Source organism: Calonectris borealis, unplaced genomic scaffold, assembly GCF_964195595.1.
Source record: "Calonectris borealis unplaced genomic scaffold, bCalBor7.hap1.2 HAP1_SCAFFOLD_214, whole genome shotgun sequence".
NCBI lineage: Eukaryota > Metazoa > Chordata > Aves > Procellariiformes > Procellariidae > Calonectris > Calonectris borealis.
Genome location: NW_027441599.1, coordinates 45769 through 55599, shown reverse-complemented (window position 1 = coordinate 55599; position 9831 = coordinate 45769). Strand labels below are relative to the sequence as shown.

At 49.0% G+C, this 9831-nt stretch overlaps 1 long non-coding RNA gene across 1 annotated transcript; it reads left to right on the top strand.

Moving 5' to 3' along the window:
- The first annotated feature begins 1013 nt into the window (after positions 1–1013).
- LOC142077322 (uncharacterized) lies at positions 1014–4903 on the top strand. Its single transcript, XR_012671724.1, has 4 exons — positions 1014–1356; positions 2791–3119; positions 3239–3351; positions 4506–4903. It is a non-coding gene; the product is annotated as an uncharacterized LOC142077322 (long non-coding RNA).
- The last annotated feature ends 4928 nt before the right edge of the window (positions 4904–9831 follow it).

Below are 9831 nucleotides of genomic sequence, written 5' to 3'. Positions count from 1 at the left end.
CCTTTATTTCTGTCTCGCTTTCGACGGCGCCTTTCCCCGGCAGTTTGGTATCATCGGTCTCGGCGCCGCTCCTAGTCACGTAACGCACGCAAAACCCCTGGTCAAACGATAGCTGTGTAGTTTGGAGGTAGATAATTTAACGGCATGAATTCACAGCTACGCAATTTCAATTAACGCAAAAGGAAAATGAAATACTTTTACGGTACAAGCCTTCTCATTGTACGTATGCTAAAAAGGTGCGCGTACGTTTACATAAAATGAATTGCTGAGATTTGTTCTTTCTTTTTCATTTTACTCTTCAAAGTTTTACGCTTCACTTTCAGCTTTATCGGCCAAGCGAGCGAGATGCGCAGCAGCAGCAGCAGCGCAAGGGCTGGAGCTGTGGCGGCGGATCCGTGAGCGTAGATGCCGATTACGGCGCGCCCTTGTCCTGCAGCCTCACGGGGTTATCTCCCGGCAGCGGTGCTGTAAGGAAGGGACGGGGCGTTTTCCGACACCAGCGAGAGCGTTTACTTCTCTGCGAAGGACGCGTTCAGAATCGCGTCAATTAGTCCTCACGCGGATTTTAAGCGTTCGAATCGCTCGAGCTTTTAAAGGCCGCGTTGTATTTCGAGCTGACCCGTTGTCGTGGTTTAACCCGGCAGGCAGCCAAATACCACGCAGCCGCTCACTCACTCCCCCCACCCCCAGCGGGACGGGGAGAGAATCGGAAGGGTAAGAGTGAGGAAAAACTCGTGGGTTGAGGTAAAGACAGTTTAATAGAACAGGGAAAAAAAGGGAAAATAATGATGATAATGATAAAATATACAAAATGAGTGATGCACAATGCAGTTGCTCACCACCCGCGCTGACTGATAACCAAGTAGTGATCGGTACTTCCTGGATCACGCCTACCCTTCATATACTGAGCATGACGTCACATGGTATGGAATACCCCGTTGGCCAGCTGGGCTGGCTGTCCTGGCTGTGTTCCCTCCCACCTTGTGTACCTAGCTCAGTCAGTAGGCACGGGAGCTGTCCTTGGACTAGGAGGGCACTTAGCAACAACTGAAAACATCAGGGTGTTATCAACATTCTCCTCCTACTAAATCCAAAACACAGCACTAGGAAGAAATTTAACCCTATCCCAGCCGAAACCAGGACACCCGTTTGCCTGGCACCCTCCTTTAGCTCGACTGCTACCCTCTCCCTTGTCCTGACCGAATTCCTCTGCTGCCTTCGGTGCTGTTTTTTTTAACGTGCTGAAATATATCCGTTGGGATTTTTGTTTTTCAGATGCCTCGCTGTAAGCGTCCCGTGGTGCTCAGGAGAGACCCCCGGCCCGGGTTTGCCTGCCGGTCGTTGGGCGTGCTGAGGGTAAGGGGCCGGCTGCCAGCCTGCGGGACGGGGGCTAAGGGGGGGCTGCAAGCGTTTGGGGGGGCTGCCCCTCCTTTATCTTTCTAGCGGAGCCCCCCTTTTTGGCGGGGGTGCGTGCGTACATACGCCAACGGCATTATTGACGTAACGAGCCGCCGGTTGGGGCCGTTTCCCTCCTGTTGTGCCTTTTTGGGGGCTGAATAAAAAGGGGGGTTTGGGGGCCTGGAGGGGTGATGATGTCATTTGGGGCACCCCAACATCACCGGCGGGCTGATGATGCCGTGGAGGAGCAGGTGAGTGGGGAAGGGGGGGTCATGGGGGGTCCTCTCTCTCTCTCCTTACTTATTTCGTTCATTCCATTTCTCTCTCGATCCATCTGTTCTGCTCCGTGCTCATAATTTTCTCTCTGTTTTCCTCTGTTCTGCTCCCTGACCCTGTTTCTCTTTTGCCATGTCCCTGCAGGGCTCCTCATTGCTTTTTTATCAACTGATCCATCTCACTGTCCTGTTCCCTGTATCTTCCTTTCTCTGCTCCTCGGTCCTTCTTCCTCATTTTACTTTTTTCTTTCTATTCCTGTGTCCTGTTCCCCTTCACTGTATTTTCGTTCTCTGTATCTGCTTCTCCAGTAACGATTGCCGAGTTGTCTCGGTACAGGCACCAAGCCCCGGAGCAGACTCGCTCCTGGAACTTAAACGCATTAACGAATAAACACTTGCTGTGTCCTTTGCTTTCATGGCTGTGCCTGTAGTCCTTTGTACATGGTGAGTGACTGTCAGAGTCCAGGGGAGCAGGCTAAATAGCGGATGTGAGGGGCCATGGCTGCAGCTGCGGGCTGGGGCTGGAGGATCTCCAGGGGGGGCCAGTGAGGCTGATGGTGTTGGTCCCTCTATGTCAAAGGGCTGTAGCCCCAGGGGATGGTGCTGCTGGGGCACGCATGCCTAAGCGTGCCGATGAGCCGCACATTTCTGATGCACCGGTGCAACAGGCTGACGGTCAGTTGGAGTCAGGCCCCCTCAGGGCTGCTTCCAGGGATTTTCTGAGAGCCGGTGGAGAGGAAGCAGGAAGAGGCGCAGGAGATGGCTGCCCCCACCCCTCTGGGTACCCGGAGGCCTTCCCACCCCCTGGAAAAGGTGCCGGGTGCTTCCCCAACTCAAGAAAACTCCTCCAGCCCTGCTCACCCCCTGCAGCTGTCTCCAGCTCCAGCACCTCCCTTGAAGCCTGTCCCGTAGCCACAGACTTGCCCCCAAACCCTGTCCTCACGGCAGCAAGCTGGCCCTTGAATATGCTTTATTCTTCATAAATGCAGGTGCCATTAGCATCAGTTTGGGGAAAGAGCGGTGTCTCCAGGAGCTCCTGCAGAAGGAGGGGTTCCTGCCTGAGGAGAGCTGCAGTCATCACTGTGCATAACAGTTGCTTGCTCTTTCCCTCTCCCAGAGGCAGCACCAAGGACTCGGTCGTCGGTTCCTCTCTGGGGATGTTGTTGATTGCGTCTGGCTCAGGTTTGCATGGGTCGCCTTTGGCCTCATTCTCCTAGCGGCATGGGCGAAAAGGGACAGCTGGACGCTTACTGGCTGTGGGCAGGAGCTGCTGCGGCTGAAGCTGGAGAGGCCAGAAAAAGGTGAAGCAGCTGAAGAATAAAATAAAGAGGATCCAGCTGGCAGCTGCCTCCAACTACAGGCAGGAGCCAGCCTGCCTCACCAGGTGAGGGAGGATCCCTTTTAGCGTAGTCCTCGGCAGATCCGATCACCAATGTGCACCGCACGGTACGTCTGTACGCGTAACCGAAAGCACGCTACAGCCACGCAGAGTGTGGGCGTGTGAGGCTATGTATCTGGTAAGCCTCGTATTGTAAGAGCTGTGAGACACTGATTTATTCTCTCAGGTGGATGACAGTCAAGCGACCGCAGCTACGGAGGAGGAAGGAGACAGAGAGGGAGAAATGAAGATGCGTCTGAACTGAGAAATTCTCCAGCAGCTCTGAGAGCGGGAGCTGCGGTGAGTCCTGGAGCCTCGAGGCCGTGTAGTTCCTCTTCTGCATCCTGGTCCCTCCCTGCCCCCCCGTTCTCTTTTTCTTACTGCGGTCATTTTTTTTTTCTTCTCTGCACCTCTCCCTCTCTCGTTCTCCAGGTCTCCCTCTTTATCTATCATTCTACTTTTCCGGTTTCTTTTTTTCTCTGCGCTTCTATCCTGTTCCTTGTCCCTCTTTTTCATCCTCTGTCTCTGTCCTGCAGTCCATCACTAGTTTTGTCTTTCTCCATCTATCTATCTGTCTTCCTATCCCAATTTCTTATATTTCTCCCCGTCTGCCCGTTAGCCCTTCACAGTTCCTACCCCCCCCACCTCTGTCTGTCTCCATGTCCCTATTTTTTAATTCCCCTCTCTCTGCCCTGTATTCTAGATACATTTTTCGTTTCTTAGATTCTCTTGTTCCTATGTTTTCATTTCTTCCCTGTCTATCCCATGGCCATTTTTGTCTGTATCGTTCTTTCTCTGTCTGGCTCCCTGTTCCTATTCTTTAATTCCTCTGTCTCTCCCTTTCAGCTCATCGAGTTTTTTTGGTATTTCTGTTTATCTCTGTCCATATCACAGTCACCTTCTTTAAATCCTCCCTCTCTGCCCTGTGGCCCATCACTATTCTTTGTTTTTATCCATCTCTGTCTGTCTGGTTCCCTGTCATTTCACCCTCTCGGGCCTGTAGCCCATCGCTAATTTTTTTCCTCTGTGCCTCTCTCTGTGGGTACCTTTCCCTATTTTTCAATCCCCCTTCTCTGCCCTGTAGCCGATCGCTGTTGTCTTGGGTTTACGCGGTAAGGTTTTGTTAGCTGGGGCGGGGCAGGGGCTGGTTCTGTGAGAAGGGACCAGGAGGCGCCCCCATGTCGGGCACAGCCAGTTCCGTCTCTGAGACGGATCTGCTGCCAATCAAAGCTGAGCCCATCAGCAACGCTGGTAACGCCTCTGTGATGGACGTTTAAGAAGGGCTAAAAAATGCTGTGCAGAAGCTGCGATAGAGGAAATGTGAGTGTTAAAGAGCCCTGCAGACATCAAGGTCAGTGAAGAAGGAGGGGGAGGAGGTACTCCAGGCACCGGAGCAGAGATTCCCCTGCAGCCTGTGGTCGAAGAACACGCTGACGCAGGTTGTTCTCCTGCAGCCCGTGGAGGTCCACGGTGCAGCAGGCGTGCATGTGCAGCCCGTGGAGGACCCCATGCCGCAGCGGGTGGATGTGCCCGAAGGAAGCTGTGACCCCGTGGAGAGCTAGCGCTGGAATGGGCTTCTATCAGCACTTGTGGCCCCGTGGGAGGGACCCCACGCTGGAGCAGAAAAAGAGCGTCAGGAGCAAGGAGTGGCAGAGATGACGTGCGGTGAACTGCTCAGAACCCTCGCTCCCTGTCCCCCTGCATTGCTCGGGGGGAGGGTGTAGAGAAGTCGGGAGCGAAGATGAGCTTAGGAAAAAAGAATAGGGTGGGGGGAAGGTGTTTTTTAGATGTTCTTATTTCTCTTTATCCTACTCTGATTTTGATTGACAATAAATTAAATTAATTTCCCCAAGTCGAGTCTGTTCTGCCTGTGATAGTAATTGGTAAATGACCTCTTTGTCCTTATTTCAACCTACAAGCTTTTTTGTTGTATTTTCTTCCCCTGTCTTGTTGAGGAGGGGGAGCGATAGAGCGGTTTGGCAGGCGGCCAGCCACGGTCAACCCACCACAGTTTTCTTTTATCAGCGTCTGTGTCCCTATTTTTTAATTCTTCCCTATGTTTCTTTTACCCCATTGCTCTTGAAACTTTAACCTCTCCATCCCTATCTTTTTAATTCTTGCGTATGTTTCTCCAACACAGTCGCTTTTGAAATTTTCTTGCTACCTTTCCCCCTCTCAGTCTCCCTGACCTAATTTTAATTTCTTGCTGGTTTCCTGCACACCATTGCTTTCTAAATTTTCTTTCTACAACTCCCTCTATCCATTTCTTTGTTTATAATTCTTCCTTTTCTGTCCTGTATCCTGTTGCTTTCTGCACTTTCTTTCTACATCTCCCTGCCCCTATTTGTTAGTTCTTGCCTATCTTTCTTGTACCCTGTTGCTTTTTGAAAGTTTCTTTCCACATCTACCTTTGTCTGGCTCCCTGTTTCTATTTTTTATTTCTTGATAATGTTTTTTTTCCCCTATCACTTTAGAATTTTTCCCCGTCCCTTGTCTTGTCTCTGTTTTGTCCCGCTGGTTCCTTCCGCCTCTCTCTCCCACTCCCTGTCTCTCTTATTTTTCCCTCCCTCTCTCTGTCCCTGTTGTTTTCTGCAATCTCTCTGCTCTCCTCTCTCTACACAATTGTCCTACTCCCCACCCCTCTCTTTTTCGCAGTGTCCTGTTTTCTGGCTCCCTGTACCACACCTCTTCTCTATGTTCTTCTGTCCTTCCTCCTGCTTTTCTCTTCCCTTTTCTTCCTCTTTCCCGCTGCATTTGCACACCGAGCCTTGCAGCCAATTCACTGCTGGGATTTCTTACGTGCATTAACAAATAAGCTTTTCCTGGCCTTCTCTGTGCCCCTGGATATGTTTGCAGCCCCTGGGGCAGGGCTCGTGGCTGTGGACAGGTGCAGGGGAGAGGGTGATGTGCTGTGGCACTTTGCCAATGGCCCCTGCTCCCGATGGGCTCCGGCTGGGGCTGGGGCAGCCTAGGTGTGGCCAGTGAGGCCAAGAATGGGCTGGGCTAAGGGCCTCTCGCTGTAAAGGGGGCTGCCTGGGCACGCCTGCCCGAGGGAGCCGACGAAGGGAAAACTGGCTGTGGAGGGAATCCGAGGGGGTCCCAGAGGCAGCTGCCTCCAGCAACGAATGGCCAGTGGCGAGAAAGGATCCCGCCAAGCCGCTCTCGACAGAGCAGACGCCAGCATACGGTGCTGGGAGCTCGTTGTCTCCGCTACGTGCGTGAGCCACCGTGTGTCGAGGAAGCCTTGCGGATGAGGAGCATCTGGGCGTCCGCTGCGTGCTGCACAATGGGTGAGGGTCGGGCTGGCGGCACTGCAGAGGAGGAAGGGGCAGATGCAGAGAGGTAAGCGTCGGGGCGGTGAAGGTCTCCTGCCGGCACCGGGAGCTGCGGTAAGTCACTTGTCCTCCCCTCTGCATCCTGGCCCATCTCTGCCACCCTTTTCCAGATGTCTGCCTGCCTCCTTCCTCCGTCTCCCTCTCTGCCCGCCCACCTACCTGTATGGCTCCCCCAAACTTGTTATTGTTCTTCCAACTCTGCCCAGTACCCTCTTGCCTTTTAAACTGTTTCTATGTCTCTCTCAATCCAGCTCCGTCTCCATTTTTTTTTTAGTTTTTCTGCTTTGCTTTGTACCCCAATTACTTTTTAAATTTCATTTCTCTACCTACCAGTATCTGGCTCCCTAACTCTGTTTTTTCATAAATACCTGCCTCCGCTCTGTACCCCATAGCTTTTCAAAGTTTCTTTCTACGCCTCCCTGTATTTGGCTCCCTTTTCCTATTTTTTATTTCTTCTCGCTCTTTCCTTTATCCCATCATCTTAAAAATTTCATCTATACATACATCTCTCTCTCTCTCGCCAGCCTTATTTTTTAATTCTCACCTGGGTGAATTGTATTCTGTCGCTTTTTGAAAGGTCTTCCTATTTCTCCCACTATCTTCCTTCCCATCCCTATTTTAAAAGTTTTTCTTGTGTTTCCCTTTACCTGCCGCTTTCTAGTTTCTCCTTCTATGTATCCCTCCTTCGTCTCCCTGTCTTTATTTCTTAATGTTTTCCTACCTGTCCTGTACCCCGTCACTTTTTAAGTTTTATTTCTATGTCTCCCTCTATCTGGCTCACTATCCCTATTTTTTAATTCCTCCCTTTAGCCAGGGAAGTGTCTGCCCAGGCACGCCTGCCTGAGGGAGCTGAAGAAGGTGAGCTGCCTGAGGACGGAATCCGAGAGGGTCCCGCCAGCAGCTGCCTGCAGCATGGAACGGCCGGTGCCCACGGCGAGGAAGGATCCCTCCGAGCCGTCCCCGAGAGAGCGCACCACAGGCACACGGTGCTGGGAGCTCGGTTCCTCCGTCGGCCGCACGTGCGAGCCGCTGGGAAGCCTCGCGGCGGCGGAGAGTCGAGGCGCCTGCCGCCGAGGCAGAGAGAAAAGCGTCGGGGCGGTGAAGGTCTCCCGCCGGCGCCGGGAGCTGCGGCGAGTCGCGCTTTCTCTCTCGCGCGTCCCGGTCCATCTCTGCCGCCCTTCCCTAGGTCTCTGCCTGCCTCCCTGCCCGTCCCTGCTTCTGTCTCCCTCTCTGCCGGCCCACCTACCTGTCCGGCTCCCCAAAACTTGTTACTCCTCTGCCAACTCTGCCCTGTACCGCTTCACCTATTAATTTGTTTCTATGTTTCCCTCTCTGTGTCTCCCTCTCCTTATTTTTTAAGGTTTTCCTATGTTTTCTATATCCTGTTACATTTTAATTTCTCTTTGTACGTTTCCCTCTCTCTGGCACCCTGTCCCTATTTTTTAATTCCTCCCTCTATCCTGTACTTAATTGCTTTTAAAATTTTCTTTCTATGTTTCCTTCTATCCATCTCCCTGTCCCTATTTTTTAATTGTTTCCTGTTTCTTGTACCCCATTGCTTTTAATGTTTTCTCATTGTGGTTCCTTCTATCCATCTCCCTGTCCCTGTTTTTTTAATATTCCCTTTTTTCTTGTACCCAATTGCCATTTTAGTTCTTTTTTTACGTTGTCCTCTATCCATCTCCCTGTCCCTATGTTTTAATTCTTGTCTATGTTTCTTGTACTCGGTTGCTTTTTAAAATTCCTTCTACATATCTCTCTATCCGGCCCGTCTTGATTTTTGAATTATTCCTTATATTTCTTGTACCCCATTGCTATTTAGTTTCTCTTTCAATAATTCCCTTTTTCAGGTTCCTTTTCCCTAAATTTTAATTCGTCTCTTTCTTCCGAATATCTTCTCACTTTTTAAATTTTCTTTCAATATTTCCTTCTATTCTCATCCCTGTTCCTACTTTTAAATTCTTTTCTGTGTTTCTTGTAGCCTGTCGCTTTGAAAAATTTCTTTCTATGTCTCCCTCTATCTGATTCCCTGTCCCTATTTTTTAATTCTTCCCTCCCTGCCCTGTTCCCAGTTGCTTTAAAAATTTTCTTTCTATACCTCCATTTATTTAGTTTCCTGTCGTTTTTTAATTTTTTCCTGTCTATACTATAGTCTGTCAATTTTAAATTTTGTGTCTATGACTACTTTTCTGCAGTTCACCGTCTTCATCTTCTAATGCTCTCCGGTCTGTCCTGTACTCTATCGCTTCTTCAATTTTCTTTCTGTGTCTTTTATCAGGCTCCCTATCCGTATTTTTTAATTCTGTGCCGTGTCGTGTTCCCTGTTGCTTTCTAAATTTACTTTTATGTGTGTGTCTATTTTTTCCCCATTCTTATTTTTAAATTTATTCTTGTCTTTCCTTAAAGCTGTCGCATTTTAAATTTTCTTTCTGTGTCACAGTTTATCTGCTTTGCTGTCCCTATTTTTTATGTTTTCCTGTTCTCTCCCGTACTTGTCGCTTTTAAAATTTTCTTTCCGGGTCTACTTTAAAGAATTTTCTGTCTGACGTTTTAGTTTCTCATCTATCCTGTACCCTGTTGCTTTTGAAATTTTCTTTGTGCGTCTCTCTGTACTTTTCTCCTTATTCTTATTTTGTAACTTTTTCTTGTTGTTCCTTAATGCCTCTGCTTTTATAATTTTCTTCCTATGTCTCTCTCTATCGCCCTACCCTTGTTTTAAATTTTTTTTCTTGTTGTTCCTTAATGCCTTTGCTTTTTAAATTTTCTATGTCGATTTTAATCCAGTTCTGTTCCCATTTTAAGTTTTTTTTCATGCTTGTCCTTTACCCAGTCGCTTTTGAAATTTTCTTTCTATGTCTACTTTAACCAAATGACTGTATTTATTTTTAATTTTTTTCCTGCCTGTCCTAAACCCCATCGCTTTTTCGATTTTCAGTCTATGTGTGTTTTTATCAAGCTCCCTATCCCTATTTTTTGATTTATTCTTGTCTGATGTGTACCTTGTCACTTTAAAAATTATATTTCCATGTCTGTCTCTATTTTTTACCCTATCCTTATTATTTATTTTTTTCTTGTCTTAATGCCATCGCTTAATAAATTTTTTCCTGTGTCAACATTTATTATGTTTGCTGTCTTATCTGTTCCCCGACGCTTTTTAAATTTTCTTTCTATGCCTGCGTTTTTCTAGTTTTCTCCCCCCAATTTAAAATTTTTTCCCGTGTTTCCCACACCACAACTTTTAAAATTTTATTTCTGCACGTGGTGGTTTTGGATGGGATAGCGTTAGTTTTCTTCACAGTAGCTGGTACGGGGCTATGTTTTGGATTTGTGCCGAAAACAGCGTTGTTAACACAGGGACGTGGCAGTTATTGCAGAGCGGCGCTTACACAGCTCGGGGGCTGTTCCGCTCCTCACCCTGCCCTGCCAGCGAGCAGGCTGGAGGTGC